This window comes from Eriocheir sinensis, chromosome 60 (genome assembly GCF_024679095.1).
Source record: "Eriocheir sinensis breed Jianghai 21 chromosome 60, ASM2467909v1, whole genome shotgun sequence".
Taxonomy (NCBI): Eukaryota; Metazoa; Arthropoda; class Malacostraca; order Decapoda; family Varunidae; genus Eriocheir; species Eriocheir sinensis.
The window spans coordinates 3,540,280-3,552,717 of record NC_066568.1 but is presented as its reverse complement, the minus strand read 5'-3'; the positions used below and the strand labels follow the sequence as shown (position 1 = coordinate 3,552,717).

The window sequence follows — 12,438 nt, the reverse complement described above, 5'->3', positions numbered from 1 at the left end:
AAAAAAAGTCAACTAACAATGGAAATAAATACAATAGTCGAGTTTTCCCTTATAATCCTAAATCAGTTTCATATTTTTTTGTCAATTATGTATAAAAATAATATTCATCCTTTGTAATCCTCGAATTATATATGACAAACAACGACAATAACAACAGCAATATCAACAACAACAACAATAATAATAATAATAATAATAATAATAATAATAATAATCACAAAAATCCGTTATATATTGTCTAATTATTCATGGCAAGCAACAATGAAACAAAACTCTCTCTCTCTCTCTCTCTCTCTCTCTCTCTCTCTCTCTCTCTCTCTCTCTCTCTCTCTCTCTCTGCATTCTTACTTTTAACAATAGATGCTTAGTTCTCTCTCTCTCTCTCTCTCTCTCTCTCTCTCTCTCTCTCTCTCTCTCTCATTAATGTATAAATCATATATTTTCCCATTATTCTGTAATTAGAACGAAATTTACACATCAAAGTTGCATTCTCTTTCACACACACACACACACACACACACACACACACACTTCTCTCTCTCTCTCTCTCTCTCTCTCTCTCTCTCTCTCTCTCTGTGTGTGTGTGTGTGTGAGAGAGAGAGAGAGAGAGAGAGAGAGAGAGAGAGAGAGAGAGAGAGAGAGAGAGAGAGAGAGAGAGAGAGAGAGAGAGGTAGGCTTTATGAAAATCTTAATTAAAACATACATTTAATTTTTCACACACACACACACACACACACACACACACACACATATTCTGGAAAATTCACTACAACCAGGCACGTAAAGGAGAGAGAGAGAGAGAGAGAGAGAGAGAGAGAGAGAGAGAGAGAGAGAGAGAGAGAGAGAGACAGACAGACAGACAGACAGACAGACAGACGGAGAAGGTTAAAGGAGGGTGAGGGAAGGAGGGAGAGACGGAGGTGAAGGTAAGGAGGAAAAAATAAAAATAGGTGAAGCGAAGAAGGGAGGGGGAGGGAGAGAGGGAGGGAGGGAGGGAAAGGTAAGGGAAGGGAGGAGGTAAGGGAAGGATGGAGGGAAGAAAAAGGAAGAAAACGAGGAAAGGAGAGAAGGAAGGAAGGATGATCAAGGAGGAAGAGAGCGTAGTAAAGGAAGAAGAGGAAAAGAGGAAAAGAGGGAGGAAAAGGGAAGAAAAAAGGGAGGAATAGATCATGAATAGAAGGAAGGGAGGAAGGAAAAGGGGGGAGGAAAGGAGGAAGAAGGAAGGGAAGGAGGAAAAAGAGGGAGGAGAGAGAGGGAAGAAGGGAGGAAAAGGGGAGGAAGGGAAGGGAGGGAAGGAAAAAAGGAAAGGAAGGGGAGGAGGAAAAGGAGGGAGGAGAGAGAGGGAAGAAGGGAGAAAAATGGGAGGAAGGGAAGGGAGGGAAGGAAAGAAGGAGAGGAAGGGAAGGAGGAAAAGGAGAGAGAAAAAGGAGGGAGAAGAGAGAGGGAAGAAGGGGGGAAGAGAAGGGGAGGAAGGGAAGGTTGGGAGGGAAAGGAAGGGAGGAAAAGGAGGGAGAAAGAGGGAGGAAGAAAAGGAGAAACAGATAATGAATGGAGGGAAGAAGGGAGGCAATGGAGGGAGAAAAGGGAGGTAAGGTGAGGGAGGGAGGGAGGGAAAAAATGAGGTAATGGAGGCGAGGGAGGTAAAAAAAATAAAGGTAATGTAGGGAGGGAGGGAGGGAGGGAGGTAAGGAGGTAAAAAAAAAAAAAGGTGTATAGTTGAAGGTAAAGAGGGAAGGAGAGAAGGGGAGGAGGGAGGGAGCGGGGGGGGGAGGGAGAAGGGGAGGGTGGGGAGAGGGGGAAACAAGAGGGGGAGAGATTTATGGGAGGGGAAAAGAGATTGAAGAGGAGGAGGAGGAGGAGGAAGAATAGGTGAGGGAGGGGAAGGGGGGAGACTAGGCTATTATTATTATTATCATTATTTCTATTATTTTCATTATTATTATTGTTTTCCTATAAGCCAATGATAGATAGATAGACAAGGAAGAAAGAGGGGAAGGAGGAAGGAAGGAAAGAAAGAAGGAAGGAAAGGAAGGAAGAGAAGGAGGAGGAAAACGTTATGAAATTAGAAGGATGGAAAAGATGAAGAAGAAATAGAGAAGAAAACAAGAGTAAAGACAATAATGAGCACCAATAACAACAACAACAACAACAATTAAACAAACAAAACAGATAGCACATCCAAGTGGCAGACAGACACGAATCTCCACAGGTAACATTCAGGTAAGGAAAACTAATTAAACAAGGTAATCAACAAACAGGTATATGGACAGGTGAGGGAGAGACAGACAGGCAGACAGACAAGTGTGAATTTAAACAAACAGACAAACAGGAAATAAAGCCAGACAGAGGTGAGAATTTAAAGATTGACAGACAGACAGACAGAATAACAGACAGATGGGAACTTAAACATAATAACAGACATACAGACAGACACAGATGACGGCTTAACCATAACAGACAGACACAGACAGACAGATGGGAGCTTAAACATAATAACAGACATGCAGACACACAGGTGACGGCTTAACCATAACAGACAATACCAGACAGACAGACAGAAGGAAAACGTACAGAAGATAGGAAGGAGGAGGAGAAAAGGGAGGACGAAAAATCAATAAAAGAAGAAAAAAGAGAAATGAAGACTAACCAAAAATACCAACACACACACACACACACACACACACACGTACACCAGGTAGAGAGGAAGCCAGGTAAGCGGATAACAATTAAATCAGGTAACAGGGCATGTAAGGGGACCAGGTAACATTGTAAACAGGTAAACAGATAGATAGATATACAGGTAAACAGAGACACAGGTAGAGATAGATAAACAGACATGCAGGTTTATAGATATTTAAACAAAGATAGATAGATAAATAGACATAGAACAACATAGATAAATAGACATAGAACAACACAGATAAACATAAACAAATAGAAAAATAGATAGAAAAAGATATAAATAGATAGACAGACACAGAACAAGACAGAGATCGATAGATAAAAAGATAGATAAGCAGACAGACAGATAGATAGATACATAAATAGAATAGACAGGTAATTATAGGTAAGGTAAGAGGTAATTAGGTGAGCAGGTGTAGTTAATTAAAGGTAAACACAGGTACGGTATTTGAAGGTAAGGTGAGAACAGATAGATAGATAGATAGATAGAATAGACAGACCAGGTGTTCGACCACGCTAATTACCTGTGCTGAAACGGTCCAATCACACACACACACACACACTCACACACACACACACACACACACACACATTAGCTTCTGTACACACATATATATGCACACACATACATACATACATAGTCACATACATACATAGACTATAAGAATTACACACACACACACACACACACACACACACAGAAGTACACACACATACATACATAGATTAAAAGACAATTACACACACACACACACACACACACACACACACACACACACAGAAGTACACACACACATACATACATACATACACACATACATACATAGATTAAAAGACAATTACACACACACACATACACACAAACGCACAAACACACGCACGCACCTTTCTTTGTGGTCGGCAATTTCAGTTTTGCGAATTCAGAAACCAGCAGAAAAAAACACTCGTAGCGCGCAACACAAAGCCAACACACAGACGCTGGCAACACACACGGCACCCTCGCTTGGCCCTCCACCTGCTGACACCCTAAAACCTCAGTGCCAGGGAGAAATAGAGGAGAAAACAGGGTGAGAGGAGAGCCAGCACGCACAACCTCCCCCTCACATGGTCACCTCAAGACTGGCTCGCTGTCTGTCTCTTCGCCCCACCCCGCCCTAGTTGCCATTTCGTCTATTCATTTCTCCTATAATAAAACCTCGAATTGACGTTTTATTGGTGTATATTCATAGAACCTCAACTGTAATTATGTCCTGCGTTTAGTATAGGCGTGGAGGTTGTCTATTAACGTGGGAATTAATGTTCTACGTGGCAGCTCAACTTTCCAGGCGGGTTCCATGTCATTTTCGACCATTTCGGTGCTCACACACTCTCGTTTTAATAAGGCTTTTCTAGGCTTTGTGGGCACTTCCAGGGGTAGTTTTATAAGCCTGGGGATAGTTTAACAAGGCTTCTGTACCGTGAACGTCAAAAACACTCATGAATACCCGAATGATCTCCGTTTTGGCCTTTGTAAATAGTTGTTTTTGGAGCCGAAACTGTTTGAAAATATGAAGCTCACACACCCTCGTTTTAATAAGTCTTTTCTAGGCGTTGTGGATGTTTCCAGGGGTAGTTTTATAAGCCTGGGGATAGTTTAATAAGGCTTCTAAACCGTGAATGTAAAAAAGACCCATGATAACCCGACTAATCCCAGTTTAGGCCTTTGAAAATAGTTGTTGTTGGAGCCGAAGTGTTTAAAGACCTCACACACCCTCGTTTGGATAAGGCTTTTCTAGGCGTTGTGGGTGTTTCCAGGGGTAGTTTTATAAGCCTGGGAATAGTTTAACAAGATTCCTGTATCCTAAACCTCAAAAACACCCATGAAAACTCGATTAATCCCAGTTGTGGCCTTTGAAGAGTTGATGTGAGAGCCGAAGTATTTAAAGACCTCACACACCCTCGTTTTAATAAGGCTTTTCTAGGCGTTGTGGGTGTTTCCAGGGGTAGTTTTATAAGCCTGGGAATAGTTTAACAAGATTCCTGTATCATAAACCTCAAAAACACCCATGAAAACTCGATTAATCCCAGTTGTGGCCTTTGAAAAGAGTTGATGTGAGAGCCGAAAGTGTTTAGAAACCTCACACACCCTCGTTTGGATAAGGCTTTTCTAGGCGTTGTGGGTGTTTCCAGGGGTAGTTTTATAAGCCTGGGAATAGTTTAACAAGATTCCTGTATCCTAAACCTCAAAAACACCCATGAAAACTCGATTAATCCCAGTTGTGGCCTTTGAAGAGTTGATGTGAGAGCCGAAGTATTTAAAGACCTCACACACCCTCGTTTTAATAAGGCTTTTCTAGGCGTTGTGGGTGTTTCCAGGGGTAGTTTTATAAGCCTGGGAATAGTTTAACAAGATTCCTGTATCATAAACCTCAAAAACACCCATGAAAACTCGATTAATCCCCGTTGTGGCCTTTGAAAACAGTTGATGTGAGAGCCGAAAGTGTTTAGAAACCTCACACACCCAAATATAAAAAGGTTTTCTTAGGCGTTGTGGGTGTTTCCAAGGGTAGTTTTATAAGCCTAGATATCGTTTGACAAGCCTTCTGTATCATAAACGTGAAAAACACTCATTAGAATTCGCTTAATCCCCGTTTTGGCCTTTGAAAACAGTTGATGTGAGAGCCGAAAGTGTTTAGACCTTACACATCCATATATAATAAGGCTTTCCTAGGCGTTGTGGGCACTTCCATGTGTAGTTTTATAAGCCTGGGGATAGTTTAACAAGATTCCTGTATCATAAACCTCAAAAACACTCATGAAAACCCAATTAATCCCCGTTTTGGACTTTGAAAATAGTTTTTACAAGAGCCGAAAGTGTTTAGACCTTACACACCCATATTTAAAAAGGCTTTCGTAGGCGTTGTGGGATAGTTTAACAAGATTCCTGTATCATAAACCTCAAAAACACCCATGAAAACCCGACAAATCCCAGTTCTGGCCTTTGGGAATAGTTGTTCTTAGAGCCGAGCCGAAAGCGCCTTCAGCCACAGTGGGGGTTGCCAGGTCGGCGGCTGTTTGTTTGCTTATTCATTATTCTAACATTTCCCGGTGAGTCTGCGGTTGTCGTTCATGCTTCAGCGGTGGCTCTGGTGCTCTGGTATGTGGACCCACCTGCCGCCGCGGTCAATGGAGGCTGGCGGCCGTGGGGGGGAGAATAAATAGTTAAATATATAGTCATGAGGGTTGCGGAAAATCACACTAGGCAACTGTCCTGGAAGAGGCGGGAAAGAGTAAACAATTTAAACGAAAATAAACAAAACAAACAAATAAAGAGCAGTCTAATAAAATAGGACTAAGATCGAGAATGATGACAATAACATTAATACATAGGCTTTTGTTATTTCGATCCGGCATTATTATCAGAATAGAAGTATAAGTAGCAGTAGTAGTAGTAGTAGTAGTAGTAGTAGTAGTAGTAGTAGGGGAAGGATGGGTGAAGTGGTCACTCTACGGTTTGATGAATTTTTATTATACTTATTTAATAAAAAAAAATAGGAACATTTGCCAATAGTAACTTTAATAACTCAAGTTTCAATTCCTTTTGTATTTATATTTTCCTTTTTGTTTTAAAGTGTCTCCATGTTACTTAAAAAAAAAAAAAATACAACCTGGCCGCTGCCCGCCTAGGTTGGGTAAAATGGCCGTTTACCTAACACAAGCACAATTCACACTCAAACTTACCATCTTTATCACAACCGGCGCACAGCTCTTCATGTGCCCTACTTCTCACATGTCACGCATCGAATCCATCCTTCATTGCCTTTGGAATTTGAGTAGTTTGCCTCGTTACAATGGAAGCATTCTTCGTCATCATCCTCTTCTTCTGATTCAAGACTTTTTGTAAGAGCTGCCTTTTAATATCTGAGCTTTCTTCTGGCTGCAAGGCTTGTTTGTTTTATTAGGTGGGAGCCTTTTTTTCTCTATCCCCTTTCTCTTCCTGACCTCCTCTTCTTTTCCTGTTTATCTGTCCTTATTAGTTCATTTTTATAAGGACTAGATGTTATACCAGCTACTCTGACTTTTGTTCCTATTTTGCTTGCTTCACAAAGGTTAGTTTTGGTAAAGGAATAACTTCTTTTGGACTTATTGCAAAAGAACTTTCCACTCCACTACTATCAATTACTTAAAATGGGTTGAGTAAAATTTTATAATGTGCAGTGAATAAAAAATCATTGGCGGGCGAAGTGGCCATCTGTTGCCCGGATGACGCCAATATTATAATATGTCTTGACCCTAAGGTTATGACTTATTATTAGACATTTCGCTTCTCACATTAACAATTTCTAACGGTTAAAGAGAGGGGTCAGTGAGTTTCAATGACTGTTTCCTTAGATACAATATCTGTTGTCTACCATCCAACCTACATGACTTAGTATTATAAGACATTTTCGCTTCTCACATTAACAACTTCTAACGGTTAAAGAGAGGGTCAGTCGAGTTCCAATGAGTGTTTCCTTAGGTTCATGGTACGGAAGAAGGGACAAACCAACACCAGGGTCATAAAATTACTCCTGGAAATGCCCACAACTCCTACGAAAGCCTTGTCAAATATGTGTTCTTGGGCGGCGAAATGTCTTATAATATGACCCTAAGGTTGGTAGCTATTATAAGACATTTTCGCTTCTCACATTAACAATTTCTAACGGTTAAAGAGAGGGTCAGTCGAATTCCAATGAGTGTTTCCTTAGGTTCATGGTACGGAAGAAGGGACAAACCAACACCAGGACAGCATCGCGGCAGTAAGGATGCGCCCCACTACACTTCATGAACCCCCTGACGGCGCCTCGACTCAGTGCATGGGCTTTGGTTGATAGGTTAAGAGGAGGAGGAGGACGAGGAGGAGGAGAAAGGTGAACGGAAATTGGGAACAGGAGGTGGAGTAGGAGGACGAGGAGGGTAAGATGAAGGAGGACGAGAGGGAAAGAGGAGGAATAGCAGGAAACAGGGTCATAAAACTACTCCTGGAAATGCCCACAACTCCTACGAAAGCTTTGTCAAATATGTGTTCTTGGGCGGCGAAATGTCTTATAATACGACCCTAAGTATTAACGTGTATACAAATTATAATACAATCTCTCTCTCTCTCTCACCCTTCAGACAGTTGTTTCTGTTTTCAAACTACATCATTTAGAAGCTTATTTCACGCTGATTAAACAGCACTAGAGCAAATGATTATAACTACTTTTTGGGGAGGTATTATCAACAATCTGCATCACTTACCCAAAATCAGACATGCGAGAAAACGAAAAAATTAATTCATAAGTAGAACAGTGAAGCCTCGATCACGCTTCAAAGTCACGGACAACACGGACGCCACCACGGGGGACTGTTTTGCACGGCTGGCTGCACCACTAATACTAAATTGCACAAAACTCAAATGGCCACTTTACCCAGCCTTCCCCTAGTAGTAGTAGTGGTAGTGTAGTAGAAGTAGTAGTAGTAGTAGTAGTAGTAGTAGTAGTAGTAGTATATGTCCTTAACTCTACTTTTACCTTCATATGACAGGGCTGAATGGAGTTTTAGGGCAAGAAAACAACTTGTATATCGTGAAGTGTGTATTGATTCAGGCCTTGCGGAAGCGGCTATATGTACAGACGGACAGACAGACAGACAGACAGACAGACAGACACACCGGTATACGAAAAAGCAACCAACCCTCAACGATGTACAAAATAAGGGAAAGAAAGGCAAATACTGATCTCTCTCTCTCTCTCTCTCTCTCTCTCACACACACACACACACACACACACACACACCGTATACATAAAATTAATACGTACACAATTATACATATACATAACTAATAATAATAGGCAGTGGTTGTGCTGTCTTTAATAATGATAATGATAATAATAATAATAATAATAATAATAATAATAATAATAAAGATGCAGTATGTTATAAAAAATGCTTAAGATTATGTAGTGTATATATGAGAGTGTGTGTGTGTGTGTGTGTGTGTGTGTGTGTGTGTGTGTGTGTGTGTGTGTGTGTGTGTGTGTGTGTGTGTGTGTGTGTGTGTGTGTGTGTGTGTGTGTGTGTGTGTGTGTTATCGATAATACTTCTAATTTACTTCTTTAACATACTGAACTAACTCTCTCTCTCTCTCTCTCTCTCTCATGAGCAGTAGCAAGCAGCAGGTGACTAGCAGGGCAGCAGTGATTGGGTCGTTACACCTTGATAGCCTCGTTAGCAGGTGAGAATAAGTGGGTGCACAGGTAACACACACACACACACACACACACACACACACACACACACACACACACACACACACACACACACACACTAATTAATAATGATGATAATAATAATAAAAAAATAATATCTACATAAAATACACTTTCACAAAATACAAAAAATAAGTGAAAAAATAAGAAAAGAAAACAAACTTAGAACATAATGTTAAAAAAAACAATAAAATAAAAAAAGGAGGAATACAGAATATCTCTCTCTCCCTCTCTCGCTCTCTCTCTCTCTCTCACACACACACACACACACACACACACACACAAAGCCCCCAGTGATAATTGTATAATCTTAAAAACTACACATCCACCCTTACATATGCATAGAAAAATTATATATATATCTATGTCTCCATACAAACCATATTTTTCTTTAACACATACGTTCGAAAAAAAGGAAAACAGCGGTACTTTCTGAACACACTAAGCGAGAGGGGTGAGTGTGTCCTTATGTGTAGAGTATTTCTTTATTTATATATATACGTGGATGGCATCGTTAGCAGCAGCGAGAGTGGTATAGGAGTATGAATTCACGTGTTTTATTTTTTTCGTCCATTCAAAAAAGGAGAAAGAAATTGAAAGGTGAAAACGGGAAGAAAAACAGATTCAGAAAAGGGAGAAATTGATGGGAAATAAGTAAAATGTGTTTAGAAATAAATAATAGTGTTACGAGATATTGAACAAAAAGAGAACACACACAAAAAAAGCTAAAAAAGAAGAAATAAATAATAGTGTTACGAGATATTGAACAAAAAGAGAACACACACAAAAAAAGCTAAAAAAGAAGAAATAAATAATAGCTAACGTTACGAGATATTGAACAAAACAGGAGTGATTTACGAGCTTTTATATAGACAACACCTCAAAGCAAAATTAAGAAAAAATGTCCTGTAATTAAATATTGACCAAATAAAGCAATCCACAGGTCTAGTTAATGATAAATAATACATAAAAAAAGTCACAGAAACACACACACAAAGAAAGCCCGAAACCCGGAAAACAATTATTAGCAAGATACAAAATATGCAACCCCGAAATTGTCCCTTAAAAAAAAAAAAAAAAAAGGTGCTGTAATGAAATACTGACCTAAAAGAGCAATCCACAGGTTTAGTTAATGATAAATGATAAATAAAAAAAAGCCACAGAAACACACACAAAAAAAATCCAAAAAACCCGGAAAACAATTATTAGCAAGATACGAAATAGGCAACCCCGAAATTGTCCCTTAAAAAAAAAAAAAAAAAAAAAAAAAAAAATGCAGTGTGTAGACCGCCAAGGGGACACCCACGCACCTCATGCCAGGGGAGGACGCACGACCGTTACAAAATATTCATTAAAAAAATAAAAAATAAAAAAATAAATAAAAAATCCAGGACAAAAATTAACACACACACACACACACACACGTAAAAAAAAAGGCGTTACAGATTATCCACACACACACACAAACGCACAAACACTTAAAACTTACGGTGTTTCATTTGATTATTATGTCATTTACGTATCTTCTATTTTATCTATATGAGTATTTATTTATGTTATTAATTAATTTATTTATTGTTTACCTATATATCTACCTGCGCGTATCTCTAATTACTCTCATTAGCTCACACAAGACAAATGGAATGATCTTCTACAGGTATTTCTCTCTCTCTCTCTCTCTCTCTCTCTTAACCTAATATCAGTCTTCTTTCTCCATTCCTTAAATAATACTTGCATACACTTATTCAGACACAGGATATACGCAATTAAGGTCATACAAACAGAGTAAGGTCACCAGTTTACTGTACGACTTACTCCACTCGGTTCTTATATCATCACGATCATCATCCTCTCCCTCCTCCCTTCCTCTCTCTCCCTCCCTCCCTTCATCTCCCATCGAACCAATCGGACGTGGAAGGGAGGGAGGGAGATATGAAGGGAGAGGATGAGGCAGGGAGGAGGAGGGAAGGAGAGAGTTCAGATCAAATTCTTCATCACTTCTTTCAGTATGAGATTAGACGTTTAATGGCGGACCTTTTTAACCGTGTGGCGAGAGGTCAGTTAGCAGAGGTCATGATCTTGAGGGCTTAGGTTCAAATCCCACCAATGCTCACTGACAATTTTCAACCGTCGCCAAGTGTCGGAAAATCACCCACATGCTGCCCAGATCTCCAGTCTACCGTAACTTCAGCGACAGTCAAGTGGATCACCGGGGGGCAGCACGGGCCAGGGAAGAGTCATACATCACAGGAACCACTATAAATAAAATACGTCTGTGCCACTATCGGACTGGGGCTATCCGAGAGACCCCTCAAGATAGCCTACTAGCACTATACGCAATACTTATAATAGAAGGTTCAATCGACTCTCTCTGATGCTTATGACAAGTTTCCGAGGCTTATGACAGGTATGGATTTTTTTTTTTTACAACAAAGGAGACGGCTCAAGGGTAACAAAAAGTGGAAAAAAAAAAAAAGCTCACTACTCACCACTCCCAAAATAGATTAAAGTAAAGAGTAGCCAAAATAGAGGTCAATTTCGGATACAGTCGGAAATAATACATACAAATTAACCTACAGACTGGCAGACATATATGCAAATCTTCCTATACTTCCGGCAAGAACTGATTATCAACTACGCATATAAAAAACTTACATGCTAACAACCAAGCAATAAATATCAACGCATACTTCCGCCCACTTCCACTCCCACCTTCCGCCTCCACTTCACACCAGGTGGAGCTAAGTATATGTACAAGCAGAGTAGATAATATACACACACACACAAACTTAGGAATACATAGTGACGTACATGAAAGCGTCGACCCACGTTGGATTAAATAATAGTAGCGTTGTCATGAGTTGAGTGTCGGGAGAAGGAATGGCGTGAAACAATGATAGATTAACCCGGTAGCAGCGACGGGTCAAATTTGTGGCTTTACCGTGTAGCAGTGACGGGCCAAATTTGTGGCTTTACCGTGTAGCAGCGACGGGCCAAATTTGTGGCTTTACCGTGTAGCAGCGACGGGCCAAATTTGTGGCTTTACCGTGTAGCAGCGACGGGCCAAATTTGTGGCTTTACCGTGTAGCAGCGACGGGCCAAATTTGTGGTAAAGTACCGTGTAGCAGCGACGGGTCAAATTTGTGGCATGATTTAAACCCCCCAAAATAGATGATACATAAACTGATCACAAATGCTTCAATATATATTATGAAATGGTTTGTGTGAGTGATGATTTTTTCTCATTATTCTCGCTTAGAGGGACCATTAAGAAACATGATCCCCGCTGCTACCGGGTTAATATATAGAGAGACAGAGATAAATATGCAGTTAGATAGACAGATAGGTACAGAGCAACCAGGAACTTCAGCGGTGTAATATTACAGACTTTTTTAAATGCGTTACCGCGGTTTCGGCAACACAGATAGATACAGAGATAGATAGAGGGATAGAGAACAACCCAGAAAATTAAGTCACGAAATAAAGA

At 40.2% G+C, this 12,438-nt stretch overlaps 1 protein-coding gene across 17 annotated transcripts in view; it reads right to left on the bottom strand.

Moving 5' to 3' along the window:
• Positions 1 to 12,438, bottom strand: part of LOC126985753 (uncharacterized) — a 123,338-nt gene that overhangs the window by 103,872 nt on the left and 7,028 nt on the right. The gene's annotated exons all lie outside the window — the stretch shown is intronic.